This window comes from Hylobates moloch, unplaced genomic scaffold (genome assembly GCF_009828535.3).
Source record: "Hylobates moloch isolate HMO894 unplaced genomic scaffold, HMol_V3 SCAFFOLD_2, whole genome shotgun sequence".
NCBI lineage: Eukaryota > Metazoa > Chordata > Mammalia > Primates > Hylobatidae > Hylobates > Hylobates moloch.
The window spans coordinates 131200141-131219847 of NW_026652277.1; the positions used below are offsets into that span (position 1 = coordinate 131200141).

Genomic DNA, 19707 nt, shown 5'->3' on the forward strand with positions numbered 1-19707 from the left:
ACAGGATTTTTTTCTTTCTTTTTCTTTTTTTAGTAACTAAGAGTTTTGCTTTGAAAATGGTATTTTCTGCTATATACTGTTAAGCATTTCCTTTCTTTCTGAGTTGAATTTTTCCCTTGAAGACGGAATCATTCTTTCAGGGAAACTATCACTTTATCTGACCATGTCATCATTCAAAATGTGTATGCCCACGAAAAGATAGAAAATGGAGCAAAATGTCAACATGTAATGAAAATAAAAAACTACGTGACTTTTTGGAATTTGGTTTTTACTTTGCAGAAAAACCAACTTTGCTTTCCAGAACACCAACCAGATAAGCATCAAATTGTATTAACTGACCATATGGATCTACTCCAAAGAACCAATTTCAGAGTCACTGAGTTTTCTGACTTTGAATAAGATCATATCATTTATTTGGGCATAATTTGCTGAAATTCAAATTTAATACAGTCTAAACTCATTGCCATTACCTACAAATACCTAGGGTTATCTTGTATCATGAGATCTAGCAAAATTTCTGTTTTACTCTGATATGAACAATCTTTATTTCTAGGATATTAATTGATATAAAAGTGTATATGTATAAACAAATAGGAAATTATCCTTGAGGCATGGAAAATTGCTCCTCTTAAAGAGCTCTTTGGTTTGGTGTTGCTTGGTTTGCTTTCTTTTTGTTCTAGGAATTAGCATGACTCAGCAGTCTGTAATGCTAATTGCAATCAAGATCAACAAGTTAATTCCAATAAGGAAACTTCAAGAAAATCATTAAAGTACCAGGCTAGCTATTAATGATGATAATAACAATAATGATATTTTATGTGTCTATAGTTACTTTTTATATGAGCATTTCAGAGGACTTTACTGATAAATACTTTGATTTTACCCAAATAAAGCTACTTTTTCAATTATATGCACTTCTGTAAAATTTCTTCAAATATCAGTATGCATCATACACATAGAATCCCTGAATTTTAGCACTTGAACCATTTATACACTTAGTTTATTTAAAGAATATCAGTATTCTTTTATGTTCTAGAAACAGCTTGCATCCTGAAAATTGATTACAGGTGTTATCAAAGTTAAATAGCCATTATTATAAATGATACAAGAGAAAATATAGATATATGCATCTCATTTCTAGGTCAGAAATGGAAATTCTAATGACCTAGAAAATAACATTTTTGGAAATTTGTCTCATCTCAGTGAAACTTAGGCTTTTTCATTGTTCTTCCAGGTTGAACACTTTAATAGCAAAACTCTTTGTCTTAAAAAATATATATACACATACACATGCCTTAGGCTCAGGGGTGCTCTGACACATTGTAAGATACCCCAGATGAGAGAGTATCCTAGGAGTGATCATTCCTCCTCTCTGCTGAGTGAGCCCCTCCAGGAGGGGCTGAGCAGTGCATTTATCCCCTAAAAGATAAATTTAGCTCTGTGGTGAAAGGCATCGAGTAGTCAATGGTTCTCTAATGAAAACTTCACTTGCCCAGGCACTGTAGCTCACTCTTGTAATCCCAGCACTTTAAGAGGCAGAGGTGGGCAGATCACCCGAGGTCAAGAGTTCGAGACCAGCCTGGCCAAAATGGTGAAACCCCATCTCTACTAAAAATAAAAAAATTAGCTGGGCATGGTGGCACACGCCTGTAATCCCAACTACTTGGGAAGCTGAGGCAGGAAAATTGTTTGACCCTGGGAAGCAGAGATTGCAGTGAGCCAAGATCACGCCAGTGCACTCCAGCCTGGGTGACAGAGCAAGCAAAAAAAAAAGAAATGAAAAGAGAAGAGAAGAGAAAAGAAAAGAAAGAAAAAAGAAAAGAAAGAAAAGAAAAGAAAGAAAAGAAAAGAAAAGAGAGCAAGAAGGCCTCTGTGGCTGGAAGCTGGTAAGGGACAAAACACAATCTTAGAAACACAGGGTCCAAATCCTATGGGATCAATTAGGTTATGATAAGGAGTTTCAATTTTGTATTCATTTCAATAGGAAGATATTAGAATGCTAAGAAGATTACCACAAATGTGCTTGTTTGAAAACTAATAATAATGGTAGTAATAATAGTAACAATTCAAAAATAACAAGCAGTCGTTTGAATTTTCTCTCGCCAGCCCACACTCTCCTCCAAATGAGATGAGAAAGGCATCACAGTGCCAGGGAAGAATAATAATATTCAAAGGGGTGAAACCTGTGCAGAGCCCTGAAGCATTGGCAGAGCCTGGCCTGGTGGCCAGCAAGAGTCTAATGGTGCCAATTACCAACAGAGGGAGCCTGGAGATGGAGCAGACTCCTGGAATACGATGATGGAGGAGACTGACTCATTTTTGGATATTTTATGAGTGAGTAGTCTATTGGAATATCCAGGTGGATTTTTTCAGCAGACCTTTGTAATAATGTCAGTAGAACAGTCTGATATTATTATAAAGAACTTAAAATAGAACTATAGATTTGGGAGCCCTAAACATACACAGTGATCAGCATGTACTTTTTTGTATTTGTGAATTAAACATGATTTAAAAACATTGAACAGTCTATTTGTTGAGAGAGTAAAATTCCTAAGAGACAGTATTTTAGAAGATATTTACAATCTGTGTTGTAGTAACCAACAGAATATATAGTGACTACTACAACCTGGGAGCCTTTTTTTGTTTTTTTTGTTTGTTTGTTTGTTTGTTTTTGAGACAGAGTCTTGCTCTGTTGCCCAGGCTGGAGTGCAGTGGCGCAATCTTGGCTCACTTCAACCTCCACCTCCTGGGTGTAAGCAATTCCCATGCCTCAGCCTCCCGAGTAGTTGGGACTACAGGCACGCACCACCATGCCTGGCTAATTTTTGTATTTTTAGTAGAGACAGGGTTTTACCATGTTGCCCAGTCTGGTCTCGATCTACTGGCCTCAAGTGATCCACCACCCTCAGCCTCCCAAAGTGCTGGGATTATGGATGTGAGCCACTGTGCCTGGCCAGGAGTCTTTCTTCTTACCAGTTTTATATAAACAACAACAAACTCCCTTACCCAGTAGTATTACTAAAAGGACTAGAAGCATTAAGTTTCGAGGACATTCCTAGCACAGTGCCAGACCCTTCATGACTTTTTTCACCCATGATAAGAATCCCACTGAAAATAAAACAAAAACAAACAAAGAAAAGCAAAACAGACTCTGTAAACAGAAAATTCACTTGCTACTTTATAGCCAGGTCTCTTAACCTGAAGTCCATTGGATTGCTCTGTCTCTAGAGAGGCTTCGGGTAGACTGTGAATCCTTTGATTTATAATCAAAATAGTGGGGGTGGGGGAAACATGTACATGAAAATTTTCCTAGAGTCCATCTCTCTCATCACAGACTCCAAAAATTTCTTGACTCAAGAGAGTTTAGAAACCGTTGCCCTATACTGATAATATTGTTGTTGGTAACAATGATGACATAATTTGAAAATTCCCTCCTTCACCACCTACCATACCTTCACAAACTCACCAAAACAACAACAACAACAACAACAACAAACAAAATAAAAACAATATTTGGTAATTTGGTATCGGTACCGACAATTCCCTGATGATTTTAAGTGTAAAGGAAGGTGCACAGCCCACAAGTTATCCACTACTAGTCCACCATCCCTTGGATACACTTGCCTTGTTGATGTGTTCTAGTTTCTCCATTTCTTATATTTGTCAATCCCCTTCTGCTAATTTCTGGGTATAATATAAATTAAAATGTTAATATATAGCTATTTGGGCAAGGTGAAGATATAGAGTGTCTTGAATCCAGGTCACTAGAATTTGTAGAGCAGCCTATAGTTTAAAAGTATTTACTGTGAGTTAGGGTATAATTCATTTCCATTTTATAGATCAGAAAACAGAGTTCTTAGGGGTTAGATGACTGGTCTAATTGTATCCAGCTGGTGCAGAGCCAGGACTTAAGCCTAAAAGTTCTGACTCAAAATTCTTGTTCCACAAACTGAGACAGCTTTTCCCAAAGGAATGAAACCCAGCCCTTCTCTTCCACAGTGCTCCATTTAAAAAAAAAAAATCCAAAATCAAATACATGTCAATTAATGTAGCTCTGTATAGGGAGATTTTAAAGAATCTGAAAACAAACTAACCAAACAACTGTTTAACTTTCTCATCCTAGACATGACCAGAAGACCTTCTATTGAACAAAAACACTGCAATGATGCTATACTAGATCCAGCTCTATCTTTGAAAGTAACCTCTTCGGGGTGGAGAGTTGTGATGGAGAATAATATTTTTATACCCTCTTCCCCAATAACCTCGAAACACGTATTTTGAATGAATTAGCCACCAAAAGAAAAAAAATGTGTTTTCTCTTGTCTATTTGCTTTAGTTTATTAGGGTTTTCAATCAACACTCTTCCTTATCCAAAACGCTTCTCTTACTTTCAGTCTTTTCCACCTAATACTGTTACTGGTCTCCCTGGGGCTATTTTTCTACTACAATCAAGTCTGCTATTTTTTTTGGCAGATAATCCTTCTAAACACAAACCAAATGGCATCAGTCTCCTGCTCAAAAACACTGATCATTACCTACTACAGAATACCCTTAATGAGCCCTTCTGTAATCTGGATTCCAAATCTTCAATTTTGTCTCTTTCTGTTCTCTACACCAACGGTGATAAGTATGTGGAACATTTATCATTGTTTCCCCCAAGCTCACATATTCTTTCAGCATATAGTTGTGGGATACCTGCCACATGCCATGTACCCTGCAGGGTTATCACAAGCACATGACCCTGACCTCATAGAGCTCATCATTTAGAAAAGGCAGACAATTAGAAAGACAATAAATAAACTATAAGGATTACTAAGGAAACTGAGTGACTGTTGAGATATAGAAAATGAGGATGGGTTTTGTGGCAGAAAAGAAGGGAGTTATTTAAATAAGATGATTAGCGAAGGCAAAGGGGAGGATGTGACATTTTAAATAAGAGGAAGTTGGACCAGGCATGTTGGCTCATGCCTGTAATCCCAGACTTCGGGAGGCTGAGGCAGGCGGATCTCATGAGGCTAGGTGTTTGAGATGGCCTAGCCAACATGGCAAAGTCCTATCTCTACTAAAAATACAAAAATTGGCTGGGCATGGTGGTGTGCACCTGTAGTCCCAGGTACCAGGGAGGCTGAGGTGGGAGGATCACTTGAACCCAGGAGGTGGAGGTTGCAGCGAGCAGAGATAGCACCACTGCACTTCAACCTGGGCAACAGGGCAAGACTCCATCTCAAAAAATAATAAATAAATAAACAAATAAATAAATCTAAAAGGAAGTTACAAATTTAGGGACCAGTATGTATGAAGAGCCCAAGGTGGGAAAGAGTTTGCAAAAGCTGAAAGAGGCCCTTCTGGATGGAAACCAGGGAATCGAGAGAGTGGCCTCCAATGAGAATGAGTCCAGCTCCTGCAGGTCCCTGAAGGCTATGAGGACAGTTTGTTTTTTTATCCAATGTAATGGAAAGTCAGTAAAGAATTTTAATCGGGGGAGTGCCACAATTTAATTAATAATTTTGAAAGACCAAGAAGGCCTTGATAACCAAGACAATCCTCTGCCTTTACAGAGAATTCAAATTATAATAGTACTGATCTTGAAAAGTACAGATATTAGGGTATTAGAAAAAAAGGCACCATACATTGTACAAATACGTGTTTGTTTCAGATTTTATTTTAACAAAAATAAGTCTGGAAAATTTTAGAGGGTTCATTTCAGGACGGGAACTATATCAAGCATCTTTTTTCTGGATCTAAGGTCTGGAGTACAGTACATGGAGACAAGGAAGTGCTTTCAGTCACAACTTCAACTCTTTTGGCCTATTAGTTGTAGAAGTCTAGAGAGGGTAGAATAGAATGCAAATTTCAGAATACATTATAAAGCAAACCTAGTTTGACTTTCAGAGCATGAAAATACATGGCATATACCAAGAGACTTCCATATATAAAACTACCTAACATCTAAGAAAATAATTCTAGACCAAAAAAAGTTTTTTTAATATTTAGAGCAGATAATAGTCCCAGGGCAACATAGGTTATAAGCTCATGTTTGTTTCAAATTGTCCTCATCTTCCTGATTCTATTCTGCTTTTATTTTCAAGAAAGAGAAAAGCCCCCCTACTTCACCCCTTGCTTCCTTCCTATCACATTCCTGGAGAGTACCTCTAACTTGATAATTATAATAGACAATATTAATTTTACATTTATTTCATGCCTGGGACTGTTCTAAGCACTTTAACTATGTTATCTGACTTTCAAACGAGGACACTGAGGCTGCATGAGGTTAAATAATTGCAGAAAGTCATAAAACTACCAAAGGTTTAAGGCAGGATTCAAACCCAGATCTAACTCAAAAACCTGTGTTCCTACATACTATGCTAGGGGGATATGTGAGATAGTTTTGTAGAATTGTTAATGGGGAAGAAATCATTCTAACAGCCTTAGGATTTCAGCTCCATACAAGAAGAAATGCTCAGCAAATGCTTCACAGCAGCAGCACTTGCAGGTTAAATATGAATCGCAGATGCCATTTCCAGTCTGTGGGTATGAAAATTCAGTGATAGTAATAAAGATGGCTTTCTGTATGTTTTTATAAACGTTAACTATACTTGAAGGCAATGTTAGACATCCTTAAGACATGGCAGATTTTTGCAAAAGCTGTACTGTAGTTTCTTATCATGGAAGTCTAAGAGTTAAAAAAAGAACAAAGTGACTAATCAAAGAGTAAACATATGTGTTCTAAAAGTTGTGAGATAAATTTAAATAAAAATAGAAGAGAAAAAAGGTGTAAGTTTCTAGGTGGTATCTTTTAGAAATATATGGAAAAAAAAAAAAAGATCTTAACACATAAGCCAGAGTTCTCCAAAGAGGGTAAGGTATTTAGCACAGCTAGAATACAAGATAATTTTACAAGACAGCTGAATGAATATGCTCTCTATTGTGATAGCTCCATCTTTACTATAATGTGTATTCAGAAAAATACTACATATATACATATATATGTATATACACACACACACTTATCACATTAAATCTATGAATTCAGGACTATAACCCTTAACATAAGGTTCAATAAAAATGTAATTTTATTTATGAAAAGAATCATTTTAAATTATGTAAATAGCAGTAGAGTAGTATGATGATATGCCAAAAATTGTGAAGATGGTATTTAAATAATCGATATTAATGAACAAATTTGAAACCTGGTTCACCATAATACTCACTCCTAAATTAGTGAAAATGTTAGTTTAAAAAAAGTAAGGTCCTGTTGGATTCATTAAAATAAAATTTGACTTGCACACATCTTCAAGTAGATTTTGTAATTAAAGTAAGCAGACCCCTGAAATATTCAGAAGAGCAAGACCACAGCATTCTCATCAATTCTGAGTAGGATCTCAGAGAGCCAGAATCAAGTCCCTGGTATATTGTTTGTAGTCTAACACTAGAGATCCTTTCTTTAAATAAAAAGTCTGATGTAATATTTCATTTTTTGACAAAAACTGGAGTAGACCCTAGGAGAAAAGTATGGCAATTAGATCTTAAACAAACGTGTGTTAGAAGCAAGCTGAAACCTAACCAGAAGGCAGCATTGCCGTGTTAAGAGTCAGGGCTGTGTTTTCAGATGGCTAAGGCCCTTTGACATTGCCATTGACTTTCTTTCATGCAGGCCTGAATTGTCCTACCACTGAAGACACAGCATGAGGTAGCTGACCCATCCCTGAGACTGCTGTGTGGGCTGATGTCGACATCGCTGGCCTTGTTGCATGGATTCCACACTGTTTTTACTGTTTACCCTCTAGTTCCTGTGGCTCTCAATCAATAACTTCTTTTTTATACTAAAGCTTCTCTAACATGGACAAGGTTAAAAAGAGAAAGTGTACCTTTTCAGAGTCTAAAAGTGCTATTGTTCACCACATAGAACATTTATCTGAGATTGTGGCTGTATATGATAGGATGTGGAGAAACTGGACAAAAAAAAAAAAATCTGACAACACGTTACAAGAGTTACAAAAACCAGGAATGCAGAGCACTGGCTTATCATCTGTTGACTCTAGTATGACCAGCTCCAAATTTGCCTTGTGTCAATGCAGCACAGCCCCCAACTACCCCATAGGAAGGCAGACACGATGTGGAGATTAAGTCCTGTTTGGGTTGTTGTTTTCATGATGCTAACAGAGGATTTCACCCTGACTTAATTTCTTTAACCTTTTTTTGATCAAATTCCAGGTAGCTATAGCAATTCCAAACTCAGCCAATTGAATTTGAAGATAATGCAAATAATCTTCTACAAGCTGTTGCAGTCCTGAGAGCAATGGTTTCCTACTAAGCACTGTGGACAGTTTAAAACAGCCTAGTAAGCCTTTGATTAGCAGTCTGGAATCTCTTGTGGGTGCAGTACAGCTCTTGATATAAAATAACGCCTACACAATACAATTTGTTTGGAATCTAGCATGGGACTACTTGAGGCAGAAGTCATACTCCAAGGAAACACATTCAAAATTTTATTCCACATTTGTATGATATGGTGAAGATGTTTCTCTAACCTTTAACTAGCTATATTCCTCTTAATTCAATCATCTTTTTTGATATACCGATTGGATCAGGGTCGGCCAGGAAGCTTGCGGCAGCAGTTGCCATCCCTGTTTCTTGGGAGTAATCCATCAGAGGAGACACATGCTGCTGCTCACAGAAATAAATACCAAGAAACAACATCAGAGGTTCATCTTCCTTAGGAAGCTACATGAAGATGGAAGGCACTGTTTTTTAAGTGGGGGCGGGGGGGTACTATGGAGACACAATGTCATTAAGAACCTAGTGGGATTAGAAAAGAGGTACATGATAGAATTTTAAAAATACATTCAAAATACATTCTCTGATTAAAATGGTTCAGACCATGTTTTGTTTCTTTTATAATAATATCTTGCAAGATATAAGGCTTTACATTTTTAAAATTTTTAATCTGAAGCCAGGTTACTTAGAATCTTGGCTTTGTCACTTGGTAGTAGTTAAACTTAGGCAATTGAATTCAGGATACCAAAGTTTCTTCTGTAAGCCAGAGGGAAAAACTATAGGAACCTCATAGAACTGATAATAACAGTATCTGGCCCACCACAGAAAAACTGTAGTAACCCTGTAATCCCAGCACTTTGGGAGGCTGAAGTGGGCGGATCACTTGAGGCCAGAAATTTGAGATCAGCTTAGCCAGCATGGCAAAACCCTGTCTCTACTAAAAATACAAAAAATTAGCTGAGTGTGATGGTACACACCTGTAATCCTAGCTACTCGGGAGGCTAAGGCATGAGAATTGTTTGAACCCAGGAGGCAGCGGTTGCAGTGAGCCAAGATCCCACCACTGCACTCTAACCTGGGTGGGAAGCAAAGCGAGATTTCATCACAAAACAGAAAGAAAGAAAGAAGGAAAGCAAGCAAGAAAGAAAGAAAGGAAAGAAAGAAGAAAGGAAGGAAAGGAAAGGAAAGGAAAGGAAAGGAAAGGAAAGGAAAGGAAAGGAAAGGAAAGGAAAGGAAAGGAAAGGAAAGGAAAGGAAAGGAAAGGAGGGAAGGAAGGAAGGAAAAGACTATAGTAATAGATGCTGTAATAGTAATGGATTGATTGTAATAGATGCTCTTGCTGTTACTATTATGTTGGTGCAAAAGTAATTGTGGTTTTTGCCATTGCTTTTAAATGGCAAAACCTGCAATTACTTTTGCACCAACCTAATCTTACTATGTTTATCATAGTCATCATGGTTATTGTCATTGTGTCATGGTCATCAACATCATCATCATCATCACGTGTCATCTTTTTGAATTTCCACAGAAAAACCCTAAAGAGCCATAGCCAATGCGTCCCATTATATATATAAAAGTAATTAAGGTCTTTATAGTACAAAGACCTAAGACTTTCCAACAAGTTAGAGCAGGGTCAAGACTAGAATGCTGGGCACTTCACCAGCAGTCAGAACTTGCTACAGGAGAACAGACTCCAACACCATTCAGTGCTGCTTTTCGAATACCCTTGTACCATTTTCTGGAGTCACTGGTTGTAAACTTCACATCCCTTCCATTTTCTCCTCCCCTTCTCCTGAAGTCTTTAGGGAATTGCTAGTGTTGTAAGAAGTTGCAACCTGTAATTCCCTTGACCCCTAGATGCTACTGACAGTTGGTTTTAGTCACCTCTTCTGTATTGCAAAGCAGTTTATGCATATCATCTCCACATTCACTATCTAATTCTGTCACATATTTTCCTACTCTAGGTGAATTAATTTGCTCGTCTTTTTGCCATAACTAGCCCCTCCTCGCTTTCTGTGAAGGCTCGTTTGCACTCTCTCCTTTCCCTCTCTCTCTCCCTCCCTCCCTTTCTCTCTTTCCTCTCAATCCCTTTCTCTCTTTCCTCTCAATCCCTTTCTCTCTCACTACTATGGCTCTCTCTTCTTTTACTCTATTTTTCTAAAGCATCATCAAATTATCTGTCATTCTTTCTACTTCAAACAAGAAAAGATCTTCCCTTTTTTGTCAGATCTTCACTTTTCCTGTGTCTTTTCATTAATTCACACACGTTTTCCAGATATCGGTGGTATCCACAGCTCCCCCCACTCATCCTTAGGTCCTACAATCTAGCACTTTCGTTTGTCAAGCATATAAAATGTTTTGCCTAAAAGTTACCAGAAATCCACTTGTTATTGTCTTCAGTGTCCTTTTCTCAGCCACTCCTTCCCTTAATCTCTAGTGGTGACACTGGAACGAACCTCACCTCTTGCTGTGCACCCTTCATTTGGATTTCACTGCATCTCTCCTTCCTGTTCTTCCTCCCAGCCATTCTCCATACTCCTTTGTCTCCTCTAATACTCACCTTCATTTTCTCACCCACATTTTTCTTCAATTAAAAAAAATCATTCTAGAAAGACCTGTCTTTAAGCCCTATAGACTGCCCTTCCTGTGTTTCCCATCTGGGTTATAAATCAGTCATTTGAAGCCTCTGTCTTCTCCCTAAAACTTGTCACCTCCTCATGATTTCCCGATTTCTTCTCCTTCTTATATGTGGCTCTCAAGAAGCGTTAGGGATAGAGGAGAAAGTTAAAGTAAACAATTCCTGGGATTAAATGTTAGACTTGTAATTTACTGCATCACTCCAAACTCCCTAACACCTCTGAATTTTGGCTTATCATTCATAGCATGGGAATTGCATGAGGAAACTACAAGTAAATACAGTACCATCCCATCGAGGGGGCCTGGGGAAGTGACCTCCCCTGCCTGCTTCCTACTCCCACCCACCACACGCATCACCCCTTTCCCAACCCAGACTTCCAGCATTGACATCATTTGGCTAGACTTGATTCCTCCCCAGCCCCATGGCCATGTCCAGTCTGTTGTCAACTCCACCTTTCTAGAATCTCCTGCATCCTTCTCTTCCTTTGTGTTTCCTTCACCATCTCCAGAGCACAAACACTCATTTCTTATTACTTGATTGTCACAACAATCTTTGAACTAGCTTTACTGCCTACAATTTCTTCCAGAGCACATTCATTGCTCATCGCTTGACTGTCACAACAGTCTTCTAACTAGCCTTACTGCCTTCAATTTCTCCCATTTTTCAATCTACCCCAGACAGACTAGTAGTCTAACTAACATACTGCTTTGATTGATTACTTTCTCAAGGAAACTCAGCTAATAAGTGGCATACAGAAATTCAAGCCCAAATACTCTGCCCCTGAGTCTGTGCTCAAAACTGTAAGCCTGTACTGTATTAGTGTCAATGTTTGGCACTGAAATTCAACATTCTTCACGATCTGGCCCAAAGTACCTTTCCAATTTTTCCTTCCACCAGGCCTATATGCCAGGGGTTGATTTACTCGTTCTTCTTGAAATAAGCTTTCTTTATCCTTTAGGATGCTTTCAGCTGGCAGCAACCAAAAAAACAAAACAAAGCAACAACAACAAAGCTCAAGTGGCTTAAACACTAAGAGGATTATTATCTTTTTATTATAACAAGTCCAGGGATAAGAGAGTTCTGGAGATGTTTAAGTATTTAACATCACTGCTTAACATCAAACATAGATCTCGGATTCTTTCCATCTTCCCGCTCTGCTATGTTCAACATGATTTCATGTGAGCTTCTTTCATGGTTATAAGATGGTGCCACAGTTCAAGGAAGTACATACAAACATGACAACATCCAGTGAGGAAGACAAGAAAAGACCATAGCTCCTCCGCACATCATGCTTTTGAGTGAAGAATTTTTTCCCATACTCCTACCCTATGTCTACCTTCCCCAGCAGACTTCCCTTGACGTTTCGTTGGCTAGAGCTATATCACCATCATTAGGTGATTTACAAACAAAAAGGAACATAGATTTGGACAAATTCTTCAGCTTCCAAAGTTTTTGAGATACAATCTCAGGGAAAAGTTGTATACCCTAACTCAATATACACATAAATACATTTTAGATGCATACATAAACTACAAATGAAAATTTCAAAAATAGAAATTGGAATCCTTATGTGCAGTACATCCAGATATTTTCCATTCTATTTTATTCCTTATACTACTCAATTAATTTTAAAATTCTGATTAAAATTACTAAATTGATTTTAGAATTCATTAATAGACTGCTTCCTGCACTTAAAAAAAAACAAAAACAAAAAAACAAACAAACAAACAAAAACACTGGTTTAGAAATACCATTTGACCCAGCAATCCCATTACTGGGTATATACCAAAGGATTATAAATCATTCTACTACAAAGACACATGCACACATATGTTTATTGCAGGACAATTTACAATAGCAAAAACTTGGAACCAACCCAAATGCCCAGCAATGATAGACTGGATAAAGAAAATGTGGCACATACACATCATGGAATACTGTGCAGCCATAAAAAAGAATGAGTTCATGTCCTTTGCAGGGACATGGATGAAGCTGGAAACCATCATTCTCAGCAAACTAACACAGGAACAGAAACCAAGCACCACATGTTCTCACTCGTAAGTGGGAGTTGAACAATGAGAACACATGGACACAGGGAGGGGAACATCACACACCGGGACCTGTCAGGGGGTTGGGAGCAAGGGGAGGGAGAGCATTAAGACAAATACCTAATGCATGCGGGACTTAAAACCTAAATGACAGGTTGATAGGTGTGGCAAACCACCATGGCACATATATACCTATGTACCAAACCTGCACGTTCTGGACATATATCCCAGAGCTTAAAGTAAAATATTAAAAAAAAAATGGCTTATACTAATCAGAATTTACCCAAGTCATTTGGACTCAAGAATACCATCAGGATCAGTGTGGTAGAAGGGGAACTGGCTGTTTTGAAGACATTACTTACCCAGTTTTGTGTGTATTAAATTGTATATTTATCTTTTACCAATGTCTATAACACCTTTCACTGAATACTCATTTGCTATAATTGAGATGTTTCAAAACTGAGCTGTTTTGACTTATTGCTTTAAAAGCTGGAGTTTTCATAATTTCAAAAAATAAAAACTGATGTTCTTCAGTAGTTTGTAAATCACAGAAAATAAATCAAGCACTTTTTAAAATTCAAGATCTAGTTTCTTTTGATGATATTAGTAGGGTAAAATGTCATGAGAGTTCAATTAATTTACTATAAAATGCTCCTTTTAAATGATGTCCAAAGAATAAATCATCAAAGATTAATCAGAAAAGACTGAGTCTCTCCCCCTTATTTAGAATGTCTAAGGATCTGGGAGCAGCTGGCCCCATCTCTGTTCTCTCTTTTCCTGATTCATCTTGTGGGTGACCCCAGGAAAAGGTCAGTCTGTGGCCCTAAATCACATAAGCTTGTACATGGAGCCTGCCATTTTCTCTCTGCAATTACCCCATCCTTGAGAACCTTGCTGAGCTAAGGCAAAGGTTTTAAAGAGCCTGGGCTTTGTACCCCCAGGCCTGCTTTATATCCTGCTGAGCCTGGCTCTTTCCAGACCTATGGTCATTTGTATTTTTACAGTAATACACTGATGTATCCAATATGCCTTAGCATCTGTTAGGTAGAAAGCACTGAGCAAGGCTTCAGGGAACCCCATGTGAATAAGCCCATAGTCGCTATTCTTAAGCAGCTTGGAGTCTAATAGGAGATAAGCTGCAAACAGCTGCATAAGATATCATTTAATCGTGGAGATTTCCAAGAAGGGATACTGACTAGCATTTGTAGACTACCTACGGGTGCCGGGTACTTGGCTAGGCCATTTATGCAAACTACATCATCAAAAAGCCATAATCATTTTGCAGTATTATTATCTCCATTTTGCAGATGTGGAAACTAAGGCTAGTTATTCTTCCAGTGAGATATTGTTAGTAAGCACCCAAGTGCAGAATGAGATCCTATAGACTCTAAAGTTGTTTTATGAGTGTGTTTGTGTGTGTGTCATTTTTTCTGCATCTTTAAGCATTAAAGAATTTTATCTGCCTGAAAGGAAGACATGTTTGAACTAGGCCTTTGAAATATAAGGGATGTATTTTCCTTGGTAATGGTGATGGTAATGGGGCCAGAGCAGTGTCCTGGGGCAAAGGTAGCTCTTCCATGACGCATGCAGGCAGGAAGGGCAGGCGGGTTCAGAGGGTACCTGACAGTATAGTTTGGTTGCCACATGAAGTCTGCTTGGGAAACTGAAAGAAAGCAAGTCTGCAAGAAGAGGTGGGGTTTTGAAAATGCTAAATTCCAATTTCCCCATCTTTTATAATTCAGTAGAGGTTTTGGGGGGAAGGAAGCCCCTCCACAGCTTACCTAGTAGATTGAGTCAGATGGGCAGAAGTTGTGCGAACAGAGGTGACCCTCTCAGAATATGAACCAGGTGTTCTTTTGTTACCCTTACCATGAAACTCAGTGCTTTACAACCAGTAGGTCTGCAGTTTATATCCAACGAATAAATGAAAGACAAAAAAGAGAGAGAAAAAGTATTCTGCTCTCTCTTGGCAAGTTCCTTAAAGGATGGGTCAGGGTAAGTTTCTGGATAGTGGGCAGAGGAGACAGGTACTGGCTGAGTGAAGCTCATGGCAAGCTTGACTCTTCCACTGTCCCAGCCTCCAGACGAATGATCCAAATGGAATGACTTTTAGTTGAGTCAGATATGACCCCTTCTGTTGGGTAGAGATAGCGGGCTGGAAGGACAGAAAATATTTAAGAGCAGAAAGACGAAAGGTCTAAGAGGCAAATGTTCTAAAGGATTTGCAATGAGATCCCATAGTAAAGAATCCCACAGCTCATACCACCACACTCCAAGCTACACTTTTCACACACCAATCTGCTATTTCACCTTACACTGATGAAGAAAGCAGCCTAAATATCTAACTTCCAGGTTAGCTAAGGACAGGGTGAGTGACACTGGTGTGGCAATTAAGCAGCACTGTACACCAGTGTCTAAGGTGCAGCTTTGTGCACAAGCTCAGCTCAAAGGCTTTCCAAGTTGCTAATATATAGATGAATTCCAAACAGGAAGAGACCAACCTATGTGGCAGAACAGTTTTGCAAAATTAGTTGTCTTGGCTTTACAGTCAGATAAAAGTTAGCTCCCTTGCAGACAGTAGTCACAGCCTGAGCAAAGTGAAGCCAAAACTGTGGGGGTGGGAGAGGAGAAGGGACAGAAAGAGGGGAAGCAAGATGCAGAGAGGAAGTTATGCTTTAAAGATACACCAGTTTCTGGTGGGGCACGGTGGCTCATGCCTGTAATCCCAGCACTTTGGGAGGCCTAGGCGGGTGGATTATCTGAAGTCAGGAGTTTGAGACCAGCCTGGCCAACGTGGTAAAACCCCGTCTCTATTAAAAATACAAAAATTAGCCGGGCGTGGTGGCACACGCCTGTAATCCCAGCTACTCGGGAGGCTGAGGCACGAGAATTGCTTGAACCCAGGAGGCGGAGTTTGCAGTGAGCCGAGATTGTGCCACTGCACCCCAGCCTGGCCAACAGAGTAAGACCCTGTCTTAAACAAAAACAAAAAACAAAACAAAACAAAAAAATACACCTGTTTCTGTATCTGTGAAAGCTTTGAGTTAGTAATAATGGCAGCTTTGTAAACGGTAGTGGTAGTAGCAGTAGCAGGAGTAACAGTGACATTCAGCAGGAAGTTGTCAGTGATGACTATTGTTAACAATTAATGCTATCTTTCATTGGCTTTTATATCCCCATCACAATGCAGTATGAGGGTGGGCTGGCCACATTTAAATTAGCAAAGTTTAGGTGAAAAATATCAGAGTTTCTTGCTAGTGTTATCCAATAACTAGTGGAAATGTGTTAGATAACGTTGACTTGAGATGAGTGTGCATGAAGTCTGTGACTCTGACATTCCAGGTATACCATATTAAGAAGTGATTCTCCCACCACAGCCCTCTGAGTAGCTAGGACTACAGGCACACACCATCACACCTAGCTATTTTTTTTTATTTTTAACTTTTCATAGAGATGAGGTCTCTCCATGTTTCCCAGACTGACCATGAACCCCTAGGTTCAAGCAATCCTCCTGCCGCAGCCTCCCAAAGTGCTGGGGTTACAAACATGAGCCATCATACCCAGCCCAATTTTTTTTTATTTCAAAGCAAAAAGAATAATAATGCCAGCAATAAGATTGTTGTGAAGTTTAAATGTGATGTTTTAACATTTGTTAAGTGCTTCACATAAGGCATTTAACCATGTCAAGCTACAGATCAGTGTCTCAGTAGCATCTATTAAATGCTTACTCAATCTTCTTCTGAAACCACCAAAAATTGTTACAAGCTTTCTATGTACTAATGATTGCACTTTTAGTATACATTGATTAAGAAAGAATAAATGGGTGTTTGGCTTTACAACTCTGCAAATGTCCGAGGGTCCCTAACCCATAGGTGAGAATCTCATGAACTGTAGATTGTCCCAGGATGTAGAATGAAGCTTATAGTTCATCATGAGAGCCATTATGGCAGAGCAAAACACCCACAACACAAGCAAAGCACAACAGTCTGAGAGTAACAGAGGAAGGGACAATAAAGGAAAGACAGCAGGTCTCATTGCTTCCTACTTTTCAGAATCCCCACAGATTCATAGGTTATTGCCAGTATGCAGCTACTTCACTCTCTTCGATCCCTTGCTCCACTGTTCCTAGGCAGCAAAAGAGAATACACACATACATACTCAACAGTAGCTCGAGGAGGCTATGTTAAAATAAAATAGACAACCTGATTATGTTTCTTATGAGCCTAAAGAATTCCAACTAGATTTCTTGTACTCTTTTTTTTTCTAAACCTGTTAGTTAGAACTATCCCAGTTTCACATGATGGAAATGCAACCTTAACTGTTTAAACAAACAATATGGAGACAGGCGTAAAGAATGTATTAATTCACTGAAAAGTCCAAAAATAGGATAGGTTTAGATACGACTGTATCCAAGAACTGAAAAATAAGTCACCAAAACTCAGTTTCTCTTTCATTGTGATTTCCCCCAAAGTAGGTAATATTTTCAACCAGGTTCTCCCCACATGATATAAAGGTTAGCTGATACTAACCATAGCAGAAAGTAAAGTTCTTTCTCCCAGTGGCTCCCCCAAAAATCCCATAATTGGCAGCCAGGTTTCTCTGCTTTAGGTCAAAACAACTCACAGTGATGGAGGGGATATATTGTTTGGACCCACATAGTTTACTTGTGGGATACCAACCATCCTGCTTTTCTCAGGATTGTCTTGGTTTTAACATTGCAAGTCTTTTGTCCCAGAAAACTTCTCAATTTCAGGCAAACTAGGATGTTAGTCACCCCAGTTTACGTGTGTGCTACTAGGCATGGAGTTTTTTCCAGACTACAGCACTCAGTGGGCATAATAGCAGGGATGAAATGCAAAGTGGGGGGAAAATGTCCCCTACATTGACCTGCGAACTATTGAAATGTGCTGACATGGTGGCCACATGTGCTCATTGAGCACTGAAATACAGTGGTCTACAATTAAGTTTGAGGGCTGAATTAAAATGTGCATTAAATGTAAAATACCAACTAGATTTTAAAAATTTACTAGAAAAAAAGAATGTAAGAGATATTAATAAATTTATATTTGCATATTAAAATAATAATGTTTTGAATACAGCTAAATAAAACATATTATTAAAAACTAATTTCACCAGTTTCTTTTTCCTTTTTTAATATGGCTATTAGTAAATTTTAAATTACACGTGGCTCACATTATATTCCTGCTGGATGGCACTGCAATAAGATTTTTTAAACAAAGTTAATAATGTATTTGTGTCATGTATAGGCAGAGTACATTAAAAAGATATTTTGAGTATGCAGACACCTTAAACAACAAATGATAATTGAATTACCTAGAAAACATCCCAGGCCCACAAAAAATGAAGGACAATAATGTCAAATTCAATACCAAATTCACACGCTCAATCACTTCTGTCCTCACTGGTGCCAGGACCAGCATAAGTTCTGGGGCTTCAGACCCAAATGACAAAAGAGGTTTTTCCTTCAGAAACCCACAGACCAGAAAGGAAAAGAGACAGGTTTAAAAAAACTTATACAAAATTATGTTGTGAGTAATACGATAAGTTCCAGCATACACAATCTGTTTTGATTTAATTACAGTAATTACATAATCTACATAATTTTTGGTTTATTCAATCCATACTCTACATGTTCTCTTTCTATTGCATGTCAACTTCCTTGAGACCAGGAGTATTGCATTAATAAGTTTTATACAACCAATTGCATTTGTTTCAGTGCTTCCTTTTTATTTAATGATCAAATGTTTCTTCATCTCATATTTACTCTCCCCAGAGTCAGGTTAGCCCAGTGGAATCTAATGGGCTTAGGGTCAAATATTGCCAAAGTCCCTTACCAACTTGCTTACCTACTGGGAGTCTGTAACCCATCTGCGCCTCATTTTCCACCAACAACATTGGGAAACAAGATACTCAGTGTCTCTCTGACACATACACACTCATATTCACACACACAAATTCAGATCATTGCTTGTAATTTAGCTTATTATTGTTAGTCATCTGAACATATCAAATGCTTCCAAACACTCCAACTCACTGGAGTTGTCCTCCCTCAATATATCTATTTTTAAGCACTGGAAGGGGGTTCTACATGCCAGCAATTGGGTTCCCTCTAAACATCCTTGAAAATGTTTATTTGAAAAGATTACCTTGCTGTCCTTCAGGATTAAGACATGGTCACTGCAGACAGAGATGATTTGGAAAGATGGCAAGCAGTTTTTGATAGCTCCTCAGAGACTACCTTTGTTAAACGAATATACCTACAGAAAAAACAAAATGCATTCCAGCCCACACACGTTAGAGACATTTTTCAAACACCTAGATGAGAGAAGATAGCTATTACAAATAACATATTTGTTGGAGAGAGTGAAGAAATCACAAACTCGCTTGAATAAACATTATTAAATGCATCCTTAGCCAGCCGATTGCGACAGTTTCCCTCTGGCACTCACTGACAAGCTTGGCTCCAGCTGTAAATTAGGTTGCAAAACTTCCTTGTCAGAGAACTCACCCTGTGAGGAGGACTCAACCCTGGCTCTGAATCTTCAAGGACAGAAAAATCAATGTGACAGAGAAGCAGTTGCTTGTGTTAGGCCTCACCAAAGAGAGAAAGGGCTTTAAATCAATCATGATTTAAGGATGCTGGCAAAGCAGTGCAGAGGCACATTACTGGTGTCTCTGAGAAAAGGAAGAAAGGAGCCTGGAGCGCTTTGCGGATGCTCCCCA

At 38.6% G+C, this 19707-nt stretch overlaps 1 long non-coding RNA gene across 2 annotated transcripts in view; it reads right to left on the minus strand.

Annotated features, from left to right (window-relative positions):
* LOC131381780 (uncharacterized) overlaps positions 1 to 19707 on the minus strand; it is a 39625-nt gene that overhangs the window by 12691 nt on the left and 7227 nt on the right. For both annotated transcript variants that reach the window (XR_009210721.1, XR_009210720.1), the window contains exon 3: positions 19131 to 19241. This is a non-coding gene — a long non-coding RNA (uncharacterized LOC131381780). The remainder of the gene's footprint in view (positions 1 to 19130; positions 19242 to 19707) is intronic.